Source organism: Schistocerca cancellata, chromosome 10 (genome assembly GCF_023864275.1).
Source record: "Schistocerca cancellata isolate TAMUIC-IGC-003103 chromosome 10, iqSchCanc2.1, whole genome shotgun sequence".
Taxonomy (NCBI): Eukaryota; Metazoa; Arthropoda; class Insecta; order Orthoptera; family Acrididae; genus Schistocerca; species Schistocerca cancellata.
The window spans coordinates 168,453,511-168,471,419 of NC_064635.1; the positions used below are offsets into that span (position 1 = coordinate 168,453,511).

At 49.3% G+C, this 17,909-nt stretch overlaps 3 non-coding genes and 2 pseudogenes across 3 annotated transcripts; all 5 read right to left on the reverse strand.

The window, feature by feature from the left end:
• Positions 1–308: 308 nt before the first annotated feature.
• Positions 309–448, reverse strand: LOC126107047 (U4 spliceosomal RNA). The gene has a single exon (XR_007523472.1). It is a non-coding gene; the product is annotated as a U4 spliceosomal RNA (small nuclear RNA).
• A 2,272-nt stretch (positions 449–2,720) lies between these two features.
• LOC126107048 (U4 spliceosomal RNA) lies at positions 2,721–2,860 on the reverse strand. The gene has a single exon (XR_007523473.1). It is a non-coding gene; the product is annotated as a U4 spliceosomal RNA (small nuclear RNA).
• Positions 2,861–5,135: 2,275 nt separating this feature from the next.
• LOC126107077 (U4 spliceosomal RNA) lies at positions 5,136–5,223 on the reverse strand (annotated as a pseudogene).
• A 5,425-nt stretch (positions 5,224–10,648) lies between these two features.
• LOC126107072 (U4 spliceosomal RNA) lies at positions 10,649–10,711 on the reverse strand (annotated as a pseudogene).
• A 2,274-nt stretch (positions 10,712–12,985) lies between these two features.
• On the reverse strand, positions 12,986–13,125 carry LOC126107049 (U4 spliceosomal RNA). Its single transcript, XR_007523474.1, has one exon. It is a non-coding gene; the product is annotated as a U4 spliceosomal RNA (small nuclear RNA).
• Between the last annotated feature and the right edge of the window lie 4,784 nt (positions 13,126–17,909).

Consider the following 17,909-nt stretch of genomic DNA (forward strand, 5'->3'; position numbering starts at 1 on the left):
TCCTACATTTATCAGTAACCACTGCATGTATGTACCACTAGTATGCTATGGAGCAAGAATTGCCACTGGACAGAACCACATTTCAACTGTCCACATTGGCATCTTTATTCACACATAGCAGTTGCACAACATCTTACACTGAGGAGAATGTTTCTCACCAGCTGTCAAAGACATGTACACAATTCATCTGTGAACACAGCCTAGTCTGTGTACATGGTCCCTAACAACCACCAGCCAAACACTTCCACAAGTGCTGAATGTGTTCACAGATAAACACAGCTTGAAGCATTGTTTCCATGAGACTTACACCCCCTGAGGAGCTGCCAAAAATTGCCACAGAGTCGGTATTTCACGTCTCTCTGGCGGGGTATTGGTAAAAGTTTTCAACTAGCAATAATCGCACCTCAGTTATACTTCATTGGTTACGATATTGCCACTGCGCAAAGATTAACTACCTTGCGCCTGGCACTGCTATTTATACCTGACGTTCGTTCCAAGCACCTACAGGTACTTACATCATCGCTACCTATCAGTATTACCTTACACTATTCAAGTTCCTTTGGGGGAAACAAATACAGAAATATACAGAAAAAAAACAGTAAAACACATTTTATTAGTGGCAGACTCTCTGTTCTTTGCTCCTTGTGTCTAATAGTTGCTTACACGCCCACTTACCGCCATCTTAAACACTCAAAATTGCACAGTAGTTCTCCCCTTGACCGACAGGCGCGCTACTGCTCACTCGCCTAGCCCCCCCCACAGACGAAAGTAGCACAACCTCATTTAGCAAATACCGGCACACCCATTAAGACTCATCGTTAGATTTTGTTATTTTGTGGCCGCTGGTTAGTACTAGACACCAAGAAAACTGCCAACTGCATTTACATTAACTTAACAAACCATACACTTGTCAGCAAAAGCTGTTTGACGTACTGAGCAGTAGAACGCTAGTTTTACTCGAATCATGCCGTGAAATTGATTAATGTCGATGGGTGAAATATTCGTGTAACAGATTAGGCACCCTGGAAACACAATGAAATGAGATTTACAAATCCTCTCATGTGGCTGGGTTAAGTTGTTGAAATGAGTTTACCTTGCAGGAAAGTACAACTAGAATTCAGTCAGTAAATTGCTTCATAGCGCTGGGAACACATGCTGCAGTCTTAAATATACAAGATACACACTTATTCCACATTGCGCCAAACAACTTGCAGAAAAATGTATGTTTTGGGCTCCTCTGCCGTTTATGTTCTTGCCCCAGAACAATCATAGAAAACCCGCCTGCTGTCTCGTTGGCCCCAGCTAATATATTGCCTGACAAAAATGAAAATATCTGAATGTGTGCTAAATAGTATCTCGAGTGCCAACCATTCATAACAGATCCAAACAATAAGACATTTTCTATGGGTCCATTTGTGCTATGGTAGGCAGCAAATGTTGCTCACCTTGCATATAGGAACAGTCATATTCTCAAATGAAGAGACACAAAGAATGAGCCATCACAAGCCAACTACTTCTGCTCTCAAAAAATGCACCACTCCTGCTACAGTTCTCACCTACACTTGCTCTACCACTGTGTTATTCATTGCATTCCTTGGTTTATATTCACAGATACAATCACAAAATTTACCCCACAAGCATTTGTTCCCTCTCTTCAGTATTCCACATGCAATACATTCTCATAGCACACTGGACCATCATTAAGCTCACCATCCCATTTAAACTATCACACTGTATTATCTGTCACATTTGAACAGTAAATCCACAGTTCAAGGAATACACCAAGAAATGCACTAATAACACTGTTCAAAATGTGAATACCATGGCTGCAGCCAACCAAATTCTACTGCACAATCACTGCATGAAGGAGATTTACCACCAGTAGCCTTTAGATGAAACATGTAAGCTACATAAAGGTTCAACAAAACCTCAACACCAGGGACTGCATTAGCTACCATACAAATAGCTACAAGCACTTACCTTTCTTTCAATCACTCTGCTCTGCACACTACAGCACATGTATGTATTCTCAAAATGAGGCAAAGCCTTGCACAACATTACAGTTCTTCCTGTTCCATGTAACACACACCACATAGGATACTGTATTCAATGTGAGTGCCCTTACTAGGCACTGTGCAGCCTAACACATCAATCATCTCAAGTCAACAAACTCATTGCCCAATATTATCAACAGCAGTTCCATGGTCATAAGTTCTAATTATCAAGGTGTACACACAGCAGTGTCCAAAAAGGATCAAACATCCATATAATGATCAGGACACAAACACAAATTATAACACTGGCAGTGCTGTGAAAATGAATCAAGTACAACACTGGCCTCCCACACACTCACCAACTCTCACTGTACTGCCCTAGTCTCCTCCATTAAATTCTGACAGAAGTTTTGTCAAATCCTACATTTATCAGTAACCACTGCATGTATGTACCACTAGTATGCTATGGAGCAAGAATTGCCACTGGACAGAACCACATTTCAACTGTCCACATTGGCATCTTTATTCACACATAGCAGTTGCACAACATCTTACACTGAGGAGAATGTTTCTCACCAGCTGTCAAAGACATGTACACAATTCATCTGTGAACACAGCCTAGTCTGTGTACATGGTCCCTAACAACCACCAGCCAAACACTTCCACAAGTGCTGAATGTGTTCACAGATAAACACAGCTTGAAGCATTGTTTCCATGAGACTTACACCCCCTGAGGAGCTGCCAAAAATTGCCACAGAGTCGGTATTTCACGTCTCTCTGGCGGGGTATTGGTAAAAGTTTTCAACTAGCAATAATCGCACCTCAGTTATACTTCATTGGTTACGATATTGCCACTGCGCAAAGATTAACTACCTTGCGCCTGGCACTGCTATTTATACCTGACGTTCGTTCCAAGCACCTACAGGTACTTACATCATCGCTACCTATCAGTATTACCTTACACTATTCAAGTTCCTTTGGGGGAAACAAATACAGAAATATACAGAAAAAAAAAACAGTAAAACACATTTTATTAGTGGCAGACTCTCTGTTCTTTGCTCCTTGTGTCTAATAGTTGCTTACACGCCCACTTACCGCCATCTTAAACACTCAAAATTGCACAGTAGTTCTCCCCTTGACCGACAGGCGCGCTACTGCCCACTCGCCTAGCCCCCCCCCACAGACGAAAGTAGCACAACCTCATTTAGCAAATACCGGCACACCCATTAAGACTCATCGTTAGATTTTGTTATTTTGTGGCCGCTGGTTAGTACTAGACACCAAGAAAACTGCCAACTGCATTTACATTAACTTAACAAACCATACACTTGTCAGCAAAAGCTGTTTGACGTACTGAGCAGTAGAACGCTAGTTTTACTCGAATCATGCCGTGAAATTGATTAATGTCGATGGGTGAAATATTCGTGTAACAGATTAGGCACCCTGGAAACACAATGAAATGAGATTTACAAATCCTCTCATGTGGCTGGGTTAAGTTGTTGAAATGAGTTTACCTTGCAGGAAAGTACAACTAGAATTCAGTCAGTAAATTGCTTCATAGCGCTGGGAACACATGCTGCAGTCTTAAATATACAAGATACACACTTATTCCACATTGCGCCAAACAACTTGCAGAAAAATGTATGTTTTGGGCTCCTCTGCCGTTTATGTTCTTGCCCCAGAACAATCATAGAAAACCCGCCTGCTGTCTCGTTGGCCCCAGCTAATATATTGCCTGACAAAAATGAAAATATCTGAATGTGTGCTAAATAGTATCTCGAGTGCCAACCATTCATAACAGATCCAAACAATAAGACATTTTCTATGGGTCCATTTGTGCTATGGTAGGCAGCAAATGTTGCTCACCTTGCATATAGGAACAGTCATATTCTCAAATGAAGAGACACAAAGAATGAGCCATCACAAGCCAACTACTTCTGCTCTCAAAAAATGCACCACTCCTGCTACAGTTCTCACCTACACTTGCTCTACCACTGTGTTATTCATTGCATTCCTTGGTTTATATTCACAGATACAATCACAAAATTTACCCCACAAGCATTTGTTCCCTCTCTTCAGTATTCCACATGCAATACATTCTCATAGCACACTGGACCATCATTAAGCTCACCATCCCATTTAAACTATCACACTGTATTATCTGTCACATTTGAACAGTAAATCCACAGTTCAAGGAATACACCAAGAAATGCACTAATAACACTGTTCAAAATGTGAATACCATGGCTGCAGCCAACCAAATTCTACTGCACAATCACTGCATGAAGGAGATTTACCACCAGTAGCCTTTAGATGAAACATGTAAGCTACATAAAGGTTCAACAAAACCTCAACACCAGGGACTGCATTAGCTACCATACAAATAGCTACAAGCACTTACCTTTCTTTCAATCACTCTGCTCTGCACACTACAGCACATGTATGTATTCTCAAAATGAGGCAAAGCCTTGCACAACATTACAGTTCTTCCTGTTCCATGTAACACACACCACATAGGATACTGTATTCAATGTGAGTGCCCTTACTAGGCACTGTGCAGCCTAACACATCAATCATCTCAAGTCAACAAACTCATTGCCCAATATTATCAACAGCAGTTCCATGGTCATAAGTTCTAATTATCAAGGTGTACACACAGCAGTGTCCAAAAAGGATCAAACATCCATATAATGATCAGGACACAAACACAAATTATAACACTGGCAGTGCTGTGAAAATGAATCAAGTACAACACTGGCCTCCCACACACTCACCAACTCTCACTGTACTGCCCTAGTCTCCTCCATTAAATTCTGACAGAAGTTTTGTCAAATCCTACATTTATCAGTAACCACTGCATGTATGTACCACTAGTATGCTATGGAGCAAGAATTGCCACTGGACAGAACCACATTTCAACTGTCCACATTGGCATCTTTATTCACACATAGCAGTTGCACAACATCTTACACTGAGGAGAATGTTTCTCACCAGCTGTCAAAGACATGTACACAATTCATCTGTGAACACAGCCTAGTCTGTGTACATGGTCCCTAACAACCACCAGCCAAACACTTCCACAAGTGCTGAATGTGTTCACAGATAAACACAGCTTGAAGCATTGTTTCCATGAGACTTACACCCCCTGAGGAGCTGCCAAAAATTGCCACAGAGTCGGTATTTCACGTCTCTCTGGCGGGGTATTGGTAAAAGTTTTCAACTAGCAATAATCTTTTTTTTTTTTTTTTTTTTTTTTCCTTTATTGTAATTTAAACACCTATACAGGTGGGCTGGCAGCAGCATAGGTCGCTGCTCTTCAGCCTTTAGTTGGACAATAAACATGATAGAGATGTGATATACAAAAAAGACGGCGGGCAAAAACATGGAGATACAAAAAAACAAGAGACAAGAAGCCGTTCACGTTGGACGAAAAAACACTAACACTGGGAAACATGGCGCACAAAACACGGAGAACGGCGACGCCACACGTGAACAGTTGAGTCGGGACTGCACGAAACACAATACGATGCACACACACTAAACACTGGTGGCGATGGTCTCCGGCGCGCGAATGTTCACTGAGCGTGTACGAGTCCGGGGACCTGCCAAGAGGGGGGTGGAGGAGGAGGAAGGGGAGATGGGAGAGGGGAGAGCAGAGATGCCATGGGCAAAGGAGAGAGGGGAAGGGAGGAAGGGGGAGGGGAAGCCCGGAGGAGAGGGCAGGAGGGAGGGGGAAAGGAAAGAGAAGGGAAGGGAAAGGGGGGGAGGGAGGGTGCCGAAAGGAAAGGACACAGGAGGGGGGGGGGAAGGATCAAAGTTGATAGGAGGGGTAGATGCAGGGGAGGAGGACATCATCAGGGAGGGGGAGCTGGCGGAAGCCACCTTGGGAGAGGGTATGGAGGGTGGAGAGATGGAGACCAGGCGGGACATGGGAGTACAGGCGCGGCAGCGGGCGGGGGTGGGAGAGGATCGGGGAGACGAGCGGGTGAGGAGGATCGAGTTTACGGGAGGTGTAGAGGATTCGTATCCTTTCGAGGAAGAGGAGGAGGTGGGGGAAGGGGATAAGGTCATACAGGATCCGCGTGGGGGAAGGGAGACGGATGCGATAGGCAAGGCGGAGAGCATGGCGTTCAAGGATTTGGAGGGATTCATAAAAGGAAGGGGGGGCGGAGATCCAGGCGGGATGGGCGTAACAGAGGATAGGGCGGATGAGGGACTTATAGGTGTGGAGGATGGTGGAGGGGTCCAGACCCCACGTTCGGCCGGAAAGGAGCTTGAGGAGACGGAGTCGGGAACGTGCCTTGGCTTGGATTGTCTGGAGATGGGGAGTCCAGGAGAGGCGACGGTCGAGGGTGACGCCAAGGTACTTAAGGGTGGGGGTGAGAGCGATGGGACGGCCATAAACGGTGAGATAGAAATCAAGGAGGCGGAAGGAGGGAGTGGTTTTGCCTACAATGATCGCCTGGGTTTTGGAAGGATTGACCTTGAGCAACCACTGGTTGCACCAAGCGGTGAACCGGTCAAGATGGGATTGGAGAAGGTGTTGGGAGCGTCGCAGGGTGGGGGCAAGGGCAAGGAAGGCGGTGTCATCGGCAAACTGGAGAAGGTGGACGGGGGGTGACGGCGGCGGCATGTCCGCCGTGTACAACAAGTACAGAAGGGGGGAGAGGACGGAGCCTTGGGGCACACCGGCGGAGGGGAAAAAGGTGTAGGAATCAGTGTTATGGATGGTGACATGGGAAGGACGGCGGGAGAGAAAGGAACCGATCAGACGAACGTAGTTAATGGGAAGGGCGAAGGTTTGGAGCTTGAAGAGGAGACCGGAATGCCATACGCGGTCATATGCGCGTTCGAGGTCAAGAGAGAGGAAGATTGCGGAGCGACGGGAATTTAGCTGTTCGGAAAGGAGATGAGTGAGGTGAAGGAGAAGATCGTCTGAAGAGAAGGACGGCCGAAAGCCACACTGGGTAACGGGGAGGAGGCGGTGCTGGCGGAGATGCTGGTGGATGCGGCGGGTGAGGATAGATTCCAGGACCTTGCTGAAGACCGAGGTAAGGCTGATGGGACGGTAGGAGGAAACGGCGGACGGCGGTTTGCCAGGTTTGAGGAACATGAGGATACGGGAGGTTTTCCACAGGTCGGGGTAGTAACCAGTGGACAGGACTACATTGTAGAGCCTGGCCAGGGTGGAGAGAAAAGAGACAGGAGCTTCACGAAGGTGACGGTAGGTGACACGATCGTGACCAGGAGCGGTGTTGCGTTTGGTGCGGAGTGTAGTAATGAGATCCTGTGTAGTGATGGGGGCGTTAAGTTCCGTGTGTGGAATGTTGTCCAAGTACTGGAAACCAGGAGCGAGGGGAGGGACAGAGGTGTCAGTTCGATCGCGGATATCTGGGAAGAGGGAGTAATCGAACTGGGGATCATCAGGGATGGAAAACACATCGGACAGGTAGGAGGCAAAGTGATTGGCCTTACTAAGGGCGTCAGGGAAGGGGTGATCATCGTGGAGAAGAGGATAGTAGGGGGAGGGTTTGGTTCCGGTAAGGCGACGGAAGGCGGTCCAGAACTTGGACGAGTTTACAGGGAGGGTAGCATTTAAACGGGTGCATGTCTGTCGCCAGTCCCGGCGTTTCTTAGCCGCGAGCAAATTTCGAATGTGTCGCTGTAGTTGCCGGTGGCGTCGTAGGGTGTCCGGGTCACGCGTGCGGAGGAAGGCACGGTAGAGACGACGGGATTCACGGAGGAGGAGGACGGCCTGTGGTGGTAAGGTAGGACGGTGAGGGTGGATTGCAACAGTAGGGACGTGGGCCTCCACGGCCTCAGACAAGGTCTGCTGGAGAAAGGAGGCGGCATGGGTGACATCATCGGGACGGCGGTAGGCGAGAGGGTGGCTATCGACCTGAGCGGAGAGGGTATCCCGGTAGGCATTCCAGTCGGCACGGGAATAGTCATGGATGTACTTAGGGGGAGGGTCATGACGAGGGTCGGGGCGGGGGTGACGGCCGTCTGAAACGGTGAGGAGGACAGGGAGATGGTCGCTACCAATAGGCTCCAGGACATCCACCGTAATGCGACCAAGGAGGTTGGGGGAGGAGAGAATAACATCGGGAGTGGAGTTGGATTCGGGACGGGTGTGCTGGGGGATGGGGATGAGGTCGCCTTGAAGGGAGGAGAGGAACCGATGCCACCGCCGTAGCTGGGCAGCGGAGCGACTATGGATGTTGAGGTCGGCGGCGATCACATAGGAGGAGAAGGTACGGTCGATGTGGGAGAGGAAGTCGAAAGGAAGAGGGGCGTTGGGGCGGACATAGATGGTGGCACAGGTAACGGTAAGGCCGGGGAAGAAGAGACTAAGGATCAGGTGTTCGGTGGGGTCGGGAAGGAGAGGTTGGAGCCGAACGGGGATCTGGCGGTGGTGGCCAATGGCAACTCCGCCACGCGCAACTGGGAGGGGATTATCGGAGCGGTGGAGGAGATAGGGGGAGGTGTGGATGGAGTGGTGGGGTTGGAGGAAGGTTTCATTGAGAAGGAAGGCATCCACACGGTGGGTAGCAAGGGTGTGCAGGAAGAGGTTCTTGTTGGCGGGAAGGGAGCGGATATTGTTGAAAAGGATACGATGCTGTCGCGCCATGATAAGGATCTAGACGAGGGTGTCAAGGCGGGAGAAGGTGAAATGGGCCTGGTTATTGGAATAGGTGGCGTACATTTTAAGGTGGAATATGGAACGGGCGGCGAGGGAGATCTGTTGGAGGGTGTGGGGGCGCTGAAAGGGATGGACGTTTTGGAGGACAATGGTGAGGAACCGGATGATGTCCTCAGCAGTGGGGGGGGGACGAAGGGAATTACCCGGAGGGGTGGGGGCGTCCAGGGGACGGACAGGGACGGTGAGTTCAGGGGTGGTGGGAGGGGGCCGGGCTTTACACTTTTGGGAGTAGGGAGGGTGGGGGAGGCTGCAGGTATTACAGGAGGGAGGGGATTGGAGGTTGGGGCACTGCCGGAGGAAGTGCGCTTGGCGACAATGCGGGCATGTGGGGGCCTCGCGGCACTCGGCTGTTGTGTGTGCATTGTAGCGCAGACATCTCTGGCAGCGCAGGGATTGAGGGGGGGAACGGGAGGGGTCGACTTTGTACCGCTGATTGAAGAGGAGGGCACCCTCCTTCAGGAGACGGTCAATGGAGGGGGCGTCCTCTGAGAAAACCCGCATAAGGCGGGTGGGGCCGGTCGCGTTGAAGATGCGGCGGACTGCCCGCACCACCAGGGTGGGATGGGCCTTCAGCTCCGCCAGCACCTCCTCCTCCGTGATCGACGGGCTAAGCCGAGTGATCACGGCGGTGAGGGTCGGCGGGCGACGCGGGGGTTGGGGTTGGCGGGGAGGAGATGGGGAGGGAGCAGGGGTGAGGGAGGCGTGAGGACCAAAACGGGTGATGGGGAGGCGGGAGAGGATGTCAGTATGGAGGGTCGGGCTGGGGGAGGAGATAAGAACAGAAACCCGTCTGGGAGTAAGGAGAGAGATGGGGGCGCCTGGGAAATGTTGGCGGAGGAGGAGGGAGAGATTCCGGGCCTCGAGGAAAGAAGGATCGGGACGGGACAGGAGATATTTGTAGAGACCGGGGGGGGAGGAGGAGGAGGAGGAGGGAGCGGGGCCTGGAGGGGAGACGTCCATGGCATTTTGGGGTGGGGATGGGGGGCGGGGTGGAGCCTTTTTAGGAGTAGAGGAAGTGGAGGCGCCACTAGGGCGTTTGACAGCGGCAGATGGGCGGGTGGTGACAGGAGGGACGGGAACGATGGGGAGGTGGTGGGAAGGGACAGGTCCCGGCACGGACGCAGCAGTCGGCGCCGGAGGAAGTGACTGAGACGGTGCAGGCGAATGTGGCAGTGATGGCGATGGCGACGATGATGATGACGGCGGTGGCGATGGCGATGGCGATGGCGACGGGGAGAGCTGGGCGTGGGCAGTGGCCCGACGGGCCACCACCCTAGCCGGAGCTGCAGTGACAGGCTGGGGGAGTGGGGGGAAGGGATCAGAACGAGAGGAGGAAGCGGGAGAGGGGGCGACAAAGAGCGAGGGCGAAGGGATAGAGAGGAGGGGAGGGATGGAAGGAGGGGGGTGGGACTGGGCACACCAAGTGATTGTGGTGGAGGCGGCGGATGGGGACGTATACACGATGGCGGTGGTGGTAGTAGTGACGGTGGTGGTGGGGGCGGACATGACGGCAAGAAGAAGAAAGAAAAAACACAACACTAAAAGGACAGGACACACACTGGGAGACGACGGACGGCGGACGGACGGCGGACGGACGGCGGACGGACGGCGGACGGACGGCGGACGGACGTCGACGGCGGCGACGGCGGCGGCGGCGACGGCGGCGGTGGCGAGAGGCAGGGACGCTGCTGCCGCGGACGGGGCCGGGGCGGCGGCGGCTGCTGCTGCTGCTGGCTGGACTGCGGCTGCCACCGGAGGGCTGGCAGGCTGGCTGGCTGGCTGGCTGGCTGGCTGACCACTGCTGCAGGCCGGTACCGCGAACTGCTACTGCTGCTGCCGCGGGCTGGCTGGCTGGCTGGCTGGCTGGCTGGCTGGCACCTGTAACCCCTAACACTTCGATTAGCGCGAAGGTGCACTATCGAAGGGCGGTAACCTTTCGGTGTACCGCCGGAGATAGCAATAATCGCACCTCAGTTATACTTCATTGGTTACGATATTGCCACTGCGCAAAGATTAACTACCTTGCGCCTGGCACTGCTATTTATACCTGACGTTCGTTCCAAGCACCTACAGGTACTTACATCATCGCTACCTATCAGTATTACCTTACACTATTCAAGTTCCTTTGGGGGAAACAAATACAGAAATATACAGAAAAAAAACAGTAAAACACATTTTATTAGTGGCAGACTCTCTGTTCTTTGCTCCTTGTGTCTAATAGTTGCTTACACGCCCACTTACCGCCATCTTAAACACTCAAAATTGCACAGTAGTTCTCCCCTTGACCGACAGGCGCGCTACTGCTCACTCGCCTAGCCCCCCCCCCACAGACGAAAGTAGCACAACCTCATTTAGCAAATACCGGCACACCCATTAAGACTCATCGTTAGATTTTGTTATTTTGTGGCCGCTGGTTAGTACTAGACACCAAGAAAACTGCCAACTGCATTTACATTAACTTAACAAACCATACACTTGTCAGCAAAAGCTGTTTGACGTACTGAGCAGTAGAACGCTAGTTTTACTCGAATCATGCCGTGAAATTGATTAATGTCGATGGGTGAAATATTCGTGTAACAGATTAGGCACCCTGGAAACACAATGAAATGAGATTTACAAATCCTCTCATGTGGCTGGGTTAAGTTGTTGAAATGAGTTTACCTTGCAGGAAAGTACAACTAGAATTCAGTCAGTAAATTGCTTCATAGCGCTGGGAACACATGCTGCAGTCTTAAATATACAAGATACACACTTATTCCACATTGCGCCAAACAACTTGCAGAAAAATGTATGTTTTGGGCTCCTCTGCCGTTTATGTTCTTGCCCCAGAACAATCATAGAAAACCCGCCTGCTGTCTCGTTGGCCCCAGCTAATATATTGCCTGACAAAAATGAAAATATCTGAATGTGTGCTAAATAGTATCTCGAGTGCCAACCATTCATAACAGATCCAAACAATAAGACATTTTCTATGGGTCCATTTGTGCTATGGTAGGCAGCAAATGTTGCTCACCTTGCATATAGGAACAGTCATATTCTCAAATGAAGAGACACAAAGAATGAGCCATCACAAGCCAACTACTTCTGCTCTCAAAAAATGCACCACTCCTGCTACAGTTCTCACCTACACTTGCTCTACCACTGTGTTATTCATTGCATTCCTTGGTTTATATTCACAGATACAATCACAAAATTTACCCCACAAGCATTTGTTCCCTCTCTTCAGTATTCCACATGCAATACATTCTCATAGCACACTGGACCATCATTAAGCTCACCATCCCATTTAAACTATCACACTGTATTATCTGTCACATTTGAACAGTAAATCCACAGTTCAAGGAATACACCAAGAAATGCACTAATAACACTGTTCAAAATGTGAATACCATGGCTGCAGCCAACCAAATTCTACTGCACAATCACTGCATGAAGGAGATTTACCACCAGTAGCCTTTAGATGAAACATGTAAGCTACATAAAGGTTCAACAAAACCTCAACACCAGGGACTGCATTAGCTACCATACAAATAGCTACAAGCACTTACCTTTCTTTCAATCACTCTGCTCTGCACACTACAGCACATGTATGTATTCTCAAAATGAGGCAAAGCCTTGCACAACATTACAGTTCTTCCTGTTCCATGTAACACACACCACATAGGATACTGTATTCAATGTGAGTGCCCTTACTAGGCACTGTGCAGCCTAACACATCAATCATCTCAAGTCAACAAACTCATTGCCCAATATTATCAACAGCAGTTCCATGGTCATAAGTTCTAATTATCAAGGTGTACACACAGCAGTGTCCAAAAAGGATCAAACATCCATATAATGATCAGGACACAAACACAAATTATAACACTGGCAGTGCTGTGAAAATGAATCAAGTACAACACTGGCCTCCCACACACTCACCAACTCTCACTGTACTGCCCTAGTCTCCTCCATTAAATTCTGACAGAAGTTTTGTCAAATCCTACATTTATCAGTAACCACTGCATGTATGTACCACTAGTATGCTATGGAGCAAGAATTGCCACTGGACAGAACCACATTTCAACTGTCCACATTGGCATCTTTATTCACACATAGCAGTTGCACAACATCTTACACTGAGGAGAATGTTTCTCACCAGCTGTCAAAGACATGTACACAATTCATCTGTGAACACAGCCTAGTCTGTGTACATGGTCCCTAACAACCACCAGCCAAACACTTCCACAAGTGCTGAATGTGTTCACAGATAAACACAGCTTGAAGCATTGTTTCCATGAGACTTACACCCCCTGAGGAGCTGCCAAAAATTGCCACAGAGTCGGTATTTCACGTCTCTCTGGCGGGGTATTGGTAAAAGTTTTCAACTAGCAATAATCGCACCTCAGTTATACTTCATTGGTTACGATATTGCCACTGCGCAAAGATTAACTACCGTGCGCCTGGCACTGCTATTTATACCTGACGTTCGTTCCAAGCACCTACAGGTACTTACATCATCGCTACCTATCAGTATTACCTTACACTATTCAAGTTCCTTTGGGGGAAACAAATACAGAAATATACAGAAAAAAAACAGTAAAACACATTTTATTAGTGGCAGACTCTCTGTTCTTTGCTCCTTGTGTCTAATAGTTGCTTACACGCCCACTTACCGCCATCTTAAACACTCAAAATTGCACAGTAGTTCTCCCCTTGACCGACAGGCGCGCTACTGCTCACTCGCCTAGCCCCCCCCACAGACGAAAGTAGCACAACCTCATTTAGCAAATACCGGCACACCCATTAAGACTCATCGTTAGATTTTGTTATTTTGTGGCCGCTGGTTAGTACTAGACACCAAGAAAACTGCCAACTGCATTTACATTAACTTAACAAACCATACACTTGTCAGCAAAAGCTGTTTGACGTACTGAGCAGTAGAACGCTAGTTTTACTCGAATCATGCCGTGAAATTGATTAATGTCGATGGGTGAAATATTCGTGTAACAGATTAGGCACCCTGGAAACACAATGAAATGAGATTTACAAATCCTCTCATGTGGCTGGGTTAAGTTGTTGAAATGAGTTTACCTTGCAGGAAAGTACAACTAGAATTCAGTCAGTAAATTGCTTCATAGCGCTGGGAACACATGCTGCAGTCTTAAATATACAAGATACACACTTATTCCACATTGCGCCAAACAACTTGCAGAAAAATGTATGTTTTGGGCTCCTCTGCCGTTTATGTTCTTGCCCCAGAACAATCATAGAAAACCCGCCTGCTGTCTCGTTGGGCCCAGCTAATATATTGCCTGACAAAAATGAAAATATCTGAATGTGTGCTAAATAGTATCTCGAGTGCCAACCATTCATAACAGATCCAAACAATAAGACATTTTCTATGGGTCCATTTGTGCTATGGTAGGCAGCAAATGTTGCTCACCTTGCATATAGGAACAGTCATATTCTCAAATGAAGAGACACAAAGAATGAGCCATCACAAGCCAACTACTTCTGCTCTCAAAAAATGCACCACTCCTGCTACAGTTCTCACCTACACTTGCTCTACCACTGTGTTATTCATTGCATTCCTTGGTTTATATTCACAGATACAATCACAAAATTTACCCCACAAGCATTTGTTCCCTCTCTTCAGTATTCCACATGCAATACATTCTCATAGCACACTGGACCATCATTTGTTGTGGTTTTAGGGCGCAAAACTTCTATGGTCATTAGCGCCCAGCCCGTGACTTAAGACAGTAAAAAACCGAAATTTAAAACTAGCAGCAATGGGATCAAAGTCAGAAAATTGGAGAAACTAAAAATAGAAGACTGCTTAAAAATCCACTACAGAAAGGGGGTGATTGTCCCCAAAAAAGCTTCAAATGACTGACGTCATTTCACTGTCACTAATAAACTGTAGAACGCGGTCGGCGGAGCGCGTGTCATCTGCTAAAATCGACGATAGATCAGGCGATAGCTGTAGACGGGAGCGTAACGGATTAAAATAGGGGCATTCAATTAAAAGGTGTCTTACCGTCCACAGCTGAGAGCAGTGGGGACAGAGTGGGGGAGGATCGCCGCTTAAAAGATGTCGATGGCTAAAACGACAATGCCCTATCCGGAGTCTAGCTAAAATTACCTCCTCCCGACGACGCGTTCGGGAGGAAGAAGTCCAAGCGCAAGGAAGGGCTTTCACTTCCCGCAATTTATTACAGGGAAGTGCCGACCAGTGGGCATGCCATAATTGAGCAACATGGCGACATAAATCGTTCCGAAGATCGGTGAAGGGAAGCGACTGAATGGCTGGCCGAGGAAGAGAGACTGCGGCCTTGGCCGCTATATCGGCCGCCTCATTCCCACAGATACCAGCGTGTCCCGGGAGCCAGAGGAACGCCACCGAGACGCCCCGCAGGTGAAGCAAGCGCAGACAGTCCTGAATCCGGTGGACCAGAGGGTGCACAGGGTAAAGAGCTTGGAGACTGAGGAGAGAGCTGAGAGAATCTGAGCAGATAACGTACTGTATCCGCTGATGGCGGCGGATGTAGTGGACAGCCTGGAGAACAGCGTAAAGCTCCGCAGTATAAACCGAACACTGGTCGGGAAGCCGAAAGCGATTTGGGGTATCGCCAACAATATAGGCACTCCCTACACCTAACGATGTTTTCGAGCCGTCGGTGTAAATAAATGTGGCGTCCGTCATTGCTGCACATAGAGCAGCAAATGCCCGACGATAAACAAGTGTAGAGGTACCATCTTTGGGAAATTGACAAAGGTCACGGAGCAGGCAGATCCGGGGACGGAGCCAAGGCGGTGCTGTACCCCAAGTTGTCAGGAAGGTTTTAGGAAAGCGGAAAGAAAGAGAATGGAGCAGTTGACGGAAGCGGACTCCCGGGGGTAGTAGGGAGGAGGGGCGGCCTGCATACCCTACATCAAAGGAGGCGTCGAAAAAAAGGTCGTGGGCTGGATTAGCAGGCATGGAAGACAGACGGCTAGCATAACGACTCAGGAGGACTGCTCGCCGATTGGACAGCGGAGGTTCAGCAGTCTCAGCATAAAGGCTTTCCACAGGGCTAGTGTAAAAAGCTCCAGACACTAAACGTAATCCACGGTGGTGGATAGAGTCGAGACGCCGAAGAATAGACGGCCGAGCAGAGGAGTAGACTATGCTTCCATAATCCAATTTCGAGCGCACTAAGGCGCGATAGAGGCGGAGAAGGACCACTCGGTCCGCTCCCCAGGAGGTACCATTCAGGACACGGAGGGTGTTAAGTGATCGCAGACAGCGAGCCGAAAGATAGGAAACGTGGGAGGACCAGCATAGTTTTCTGTCAAACATAAGACCCAAGAATTTAGCGACGTCTGAAAACGGAAGGTTGACAGGACCTAGATGTAAGGAGGGCGGAAGAAACTCCGTACGTCGCCAAAAATTGACACAAACGGTCTTACTGGGTGAAAAACGGAAGCCAGTTTCGATGCTCCACGAGTGGAGGCGATCGAGACATCCTTGAAGACGTCGTTCAAGAAGGCTGGTCCGTTGAGAGCTGTAGTAGATCGCAAAATCGTCCACAAAGAGGGAGCCCGAGACATCAGGAGGGAGACAATCCATAATTGGATTTATGGCGATGGCAAACAGTACAACACTCAGCACGGATCCCTGGGGTACCCCGTTTTCTTGGGAGAAAGTACGGGAGAGAGTAGTGTTCACCCGCACCCGAAAAGTGCGCTCTGCCATAAATTCGCGAAGAAAAAGGGGCAGCCGGCCTCGAAAGCCCCAAGAGAACAGTGTGCGGAGGATGCCTGTCCTCCAACAGGTATCGTATGCTCTCTCCAGATCAAAAAATATTGCTACCGTTTGGCGTTGCCGGAGAAAATTGTTCATGATATAAGTGGAGAGAGCGACAAGATGGTCAACTGCAGAACGATGCTTCCGAAATCCGCATTGGGCTGGTGTTAAAAGGCTGCGGGATTCCAGCCACCAAGCTAAACGGTAATTCACCATACGCTCCAAAACCTTACAGACACTACTCGTGAGAGAAATGGGGCGATAGCTAGAGGGGAGATGTTTGTCCTTTCCAGGTTTCGGAACGGGAACGACAATAGCTTCCCGCCACCGTCTGGGAAAGGTGCTGCCGGTCCAAATTCGATTATAAAGGCGAAGGAGGTAACGCAGACTATGGGTGGATAAATGCAGCAACATTTGGACATGGATACCATCCGGTCCTGGGGCGGAGGAGCGAGAAGATGAGAGGGCATGTTGGAGTTCCCGCATGGAGAAAACAGTATTGTAGCTTTCGTGATTTTGGGAGGAGAAAGCAAGAGGTCGCACTTCCGCTGCACGTTTCTTCGGGAGAAACGCTGGCGGGTAATTTGAAGAGCTCGAAATCTCAGCAAAGTGCTGACCCAACGAGTTAGAAATTGCGACGGGGTCCACTAAGGTATCATGCGCGACAGTGAGCCCAGAAACCGGGGAGAAACTAGTCGCGCCTGAGAACCGTCGAAGCCGACTCCAAACTTCCGAGGAGGGAGTGAAGGTGTTAAATGAGCTAATAAAGAATTTCCAGCTTGCCTTCTTGCTATCGCGGATGACGCGACGGCATCGCGCACGGAGCTGCTTATAGCGGATACAGTTGGCCAAAGTAGGATGGTGACGGAAAATGCGAAGAGCACGTCGCCGCTCACGTATTGCGTCACGGCATGCCTCGTTCCACCAAGGAACTGGGGGGCGCCGGGGCAATTCGGAGGTGCGTGGTATTGAACGTTCCGCAGCTGTAAGGATAACGTCGGTAATGTGTGTGACCTCATCGTCGACGCTGGGAAAGCGACGGTCATCGAATGTCGCGAGAGACGAATAAAGTGTCCAATCGGCTTGGGCAAACTTCCAGCGTCGCGGGCGCATATATGGCAGTTGAGGCTGCAGTCTGAGGACACATGGAAAGTGGTCACTCGAGTGTGTATCATCAAGGGCGAACCATTCGAAGCGCCGAGCTAGCAGAACAGTACCGACCGCAAGGTCCAAATGAGATAAGGTTGTCGTGGAGGCAGACAAAAATGTGGGGACCCCAGTGTTGAGGCAAACTAGATCCGCTTGGTGGAAGACGTCTAGCAATACGGAGCCACGTGGACAAGGGTGTGGAGATCCCCAAAGCGGGTGGTGGGCATTGAAGTCCCCAACCAGCAAATAGGGGGGTGGAAGCTGACCAAGAAGATGAAGGAGATCAGCTCGT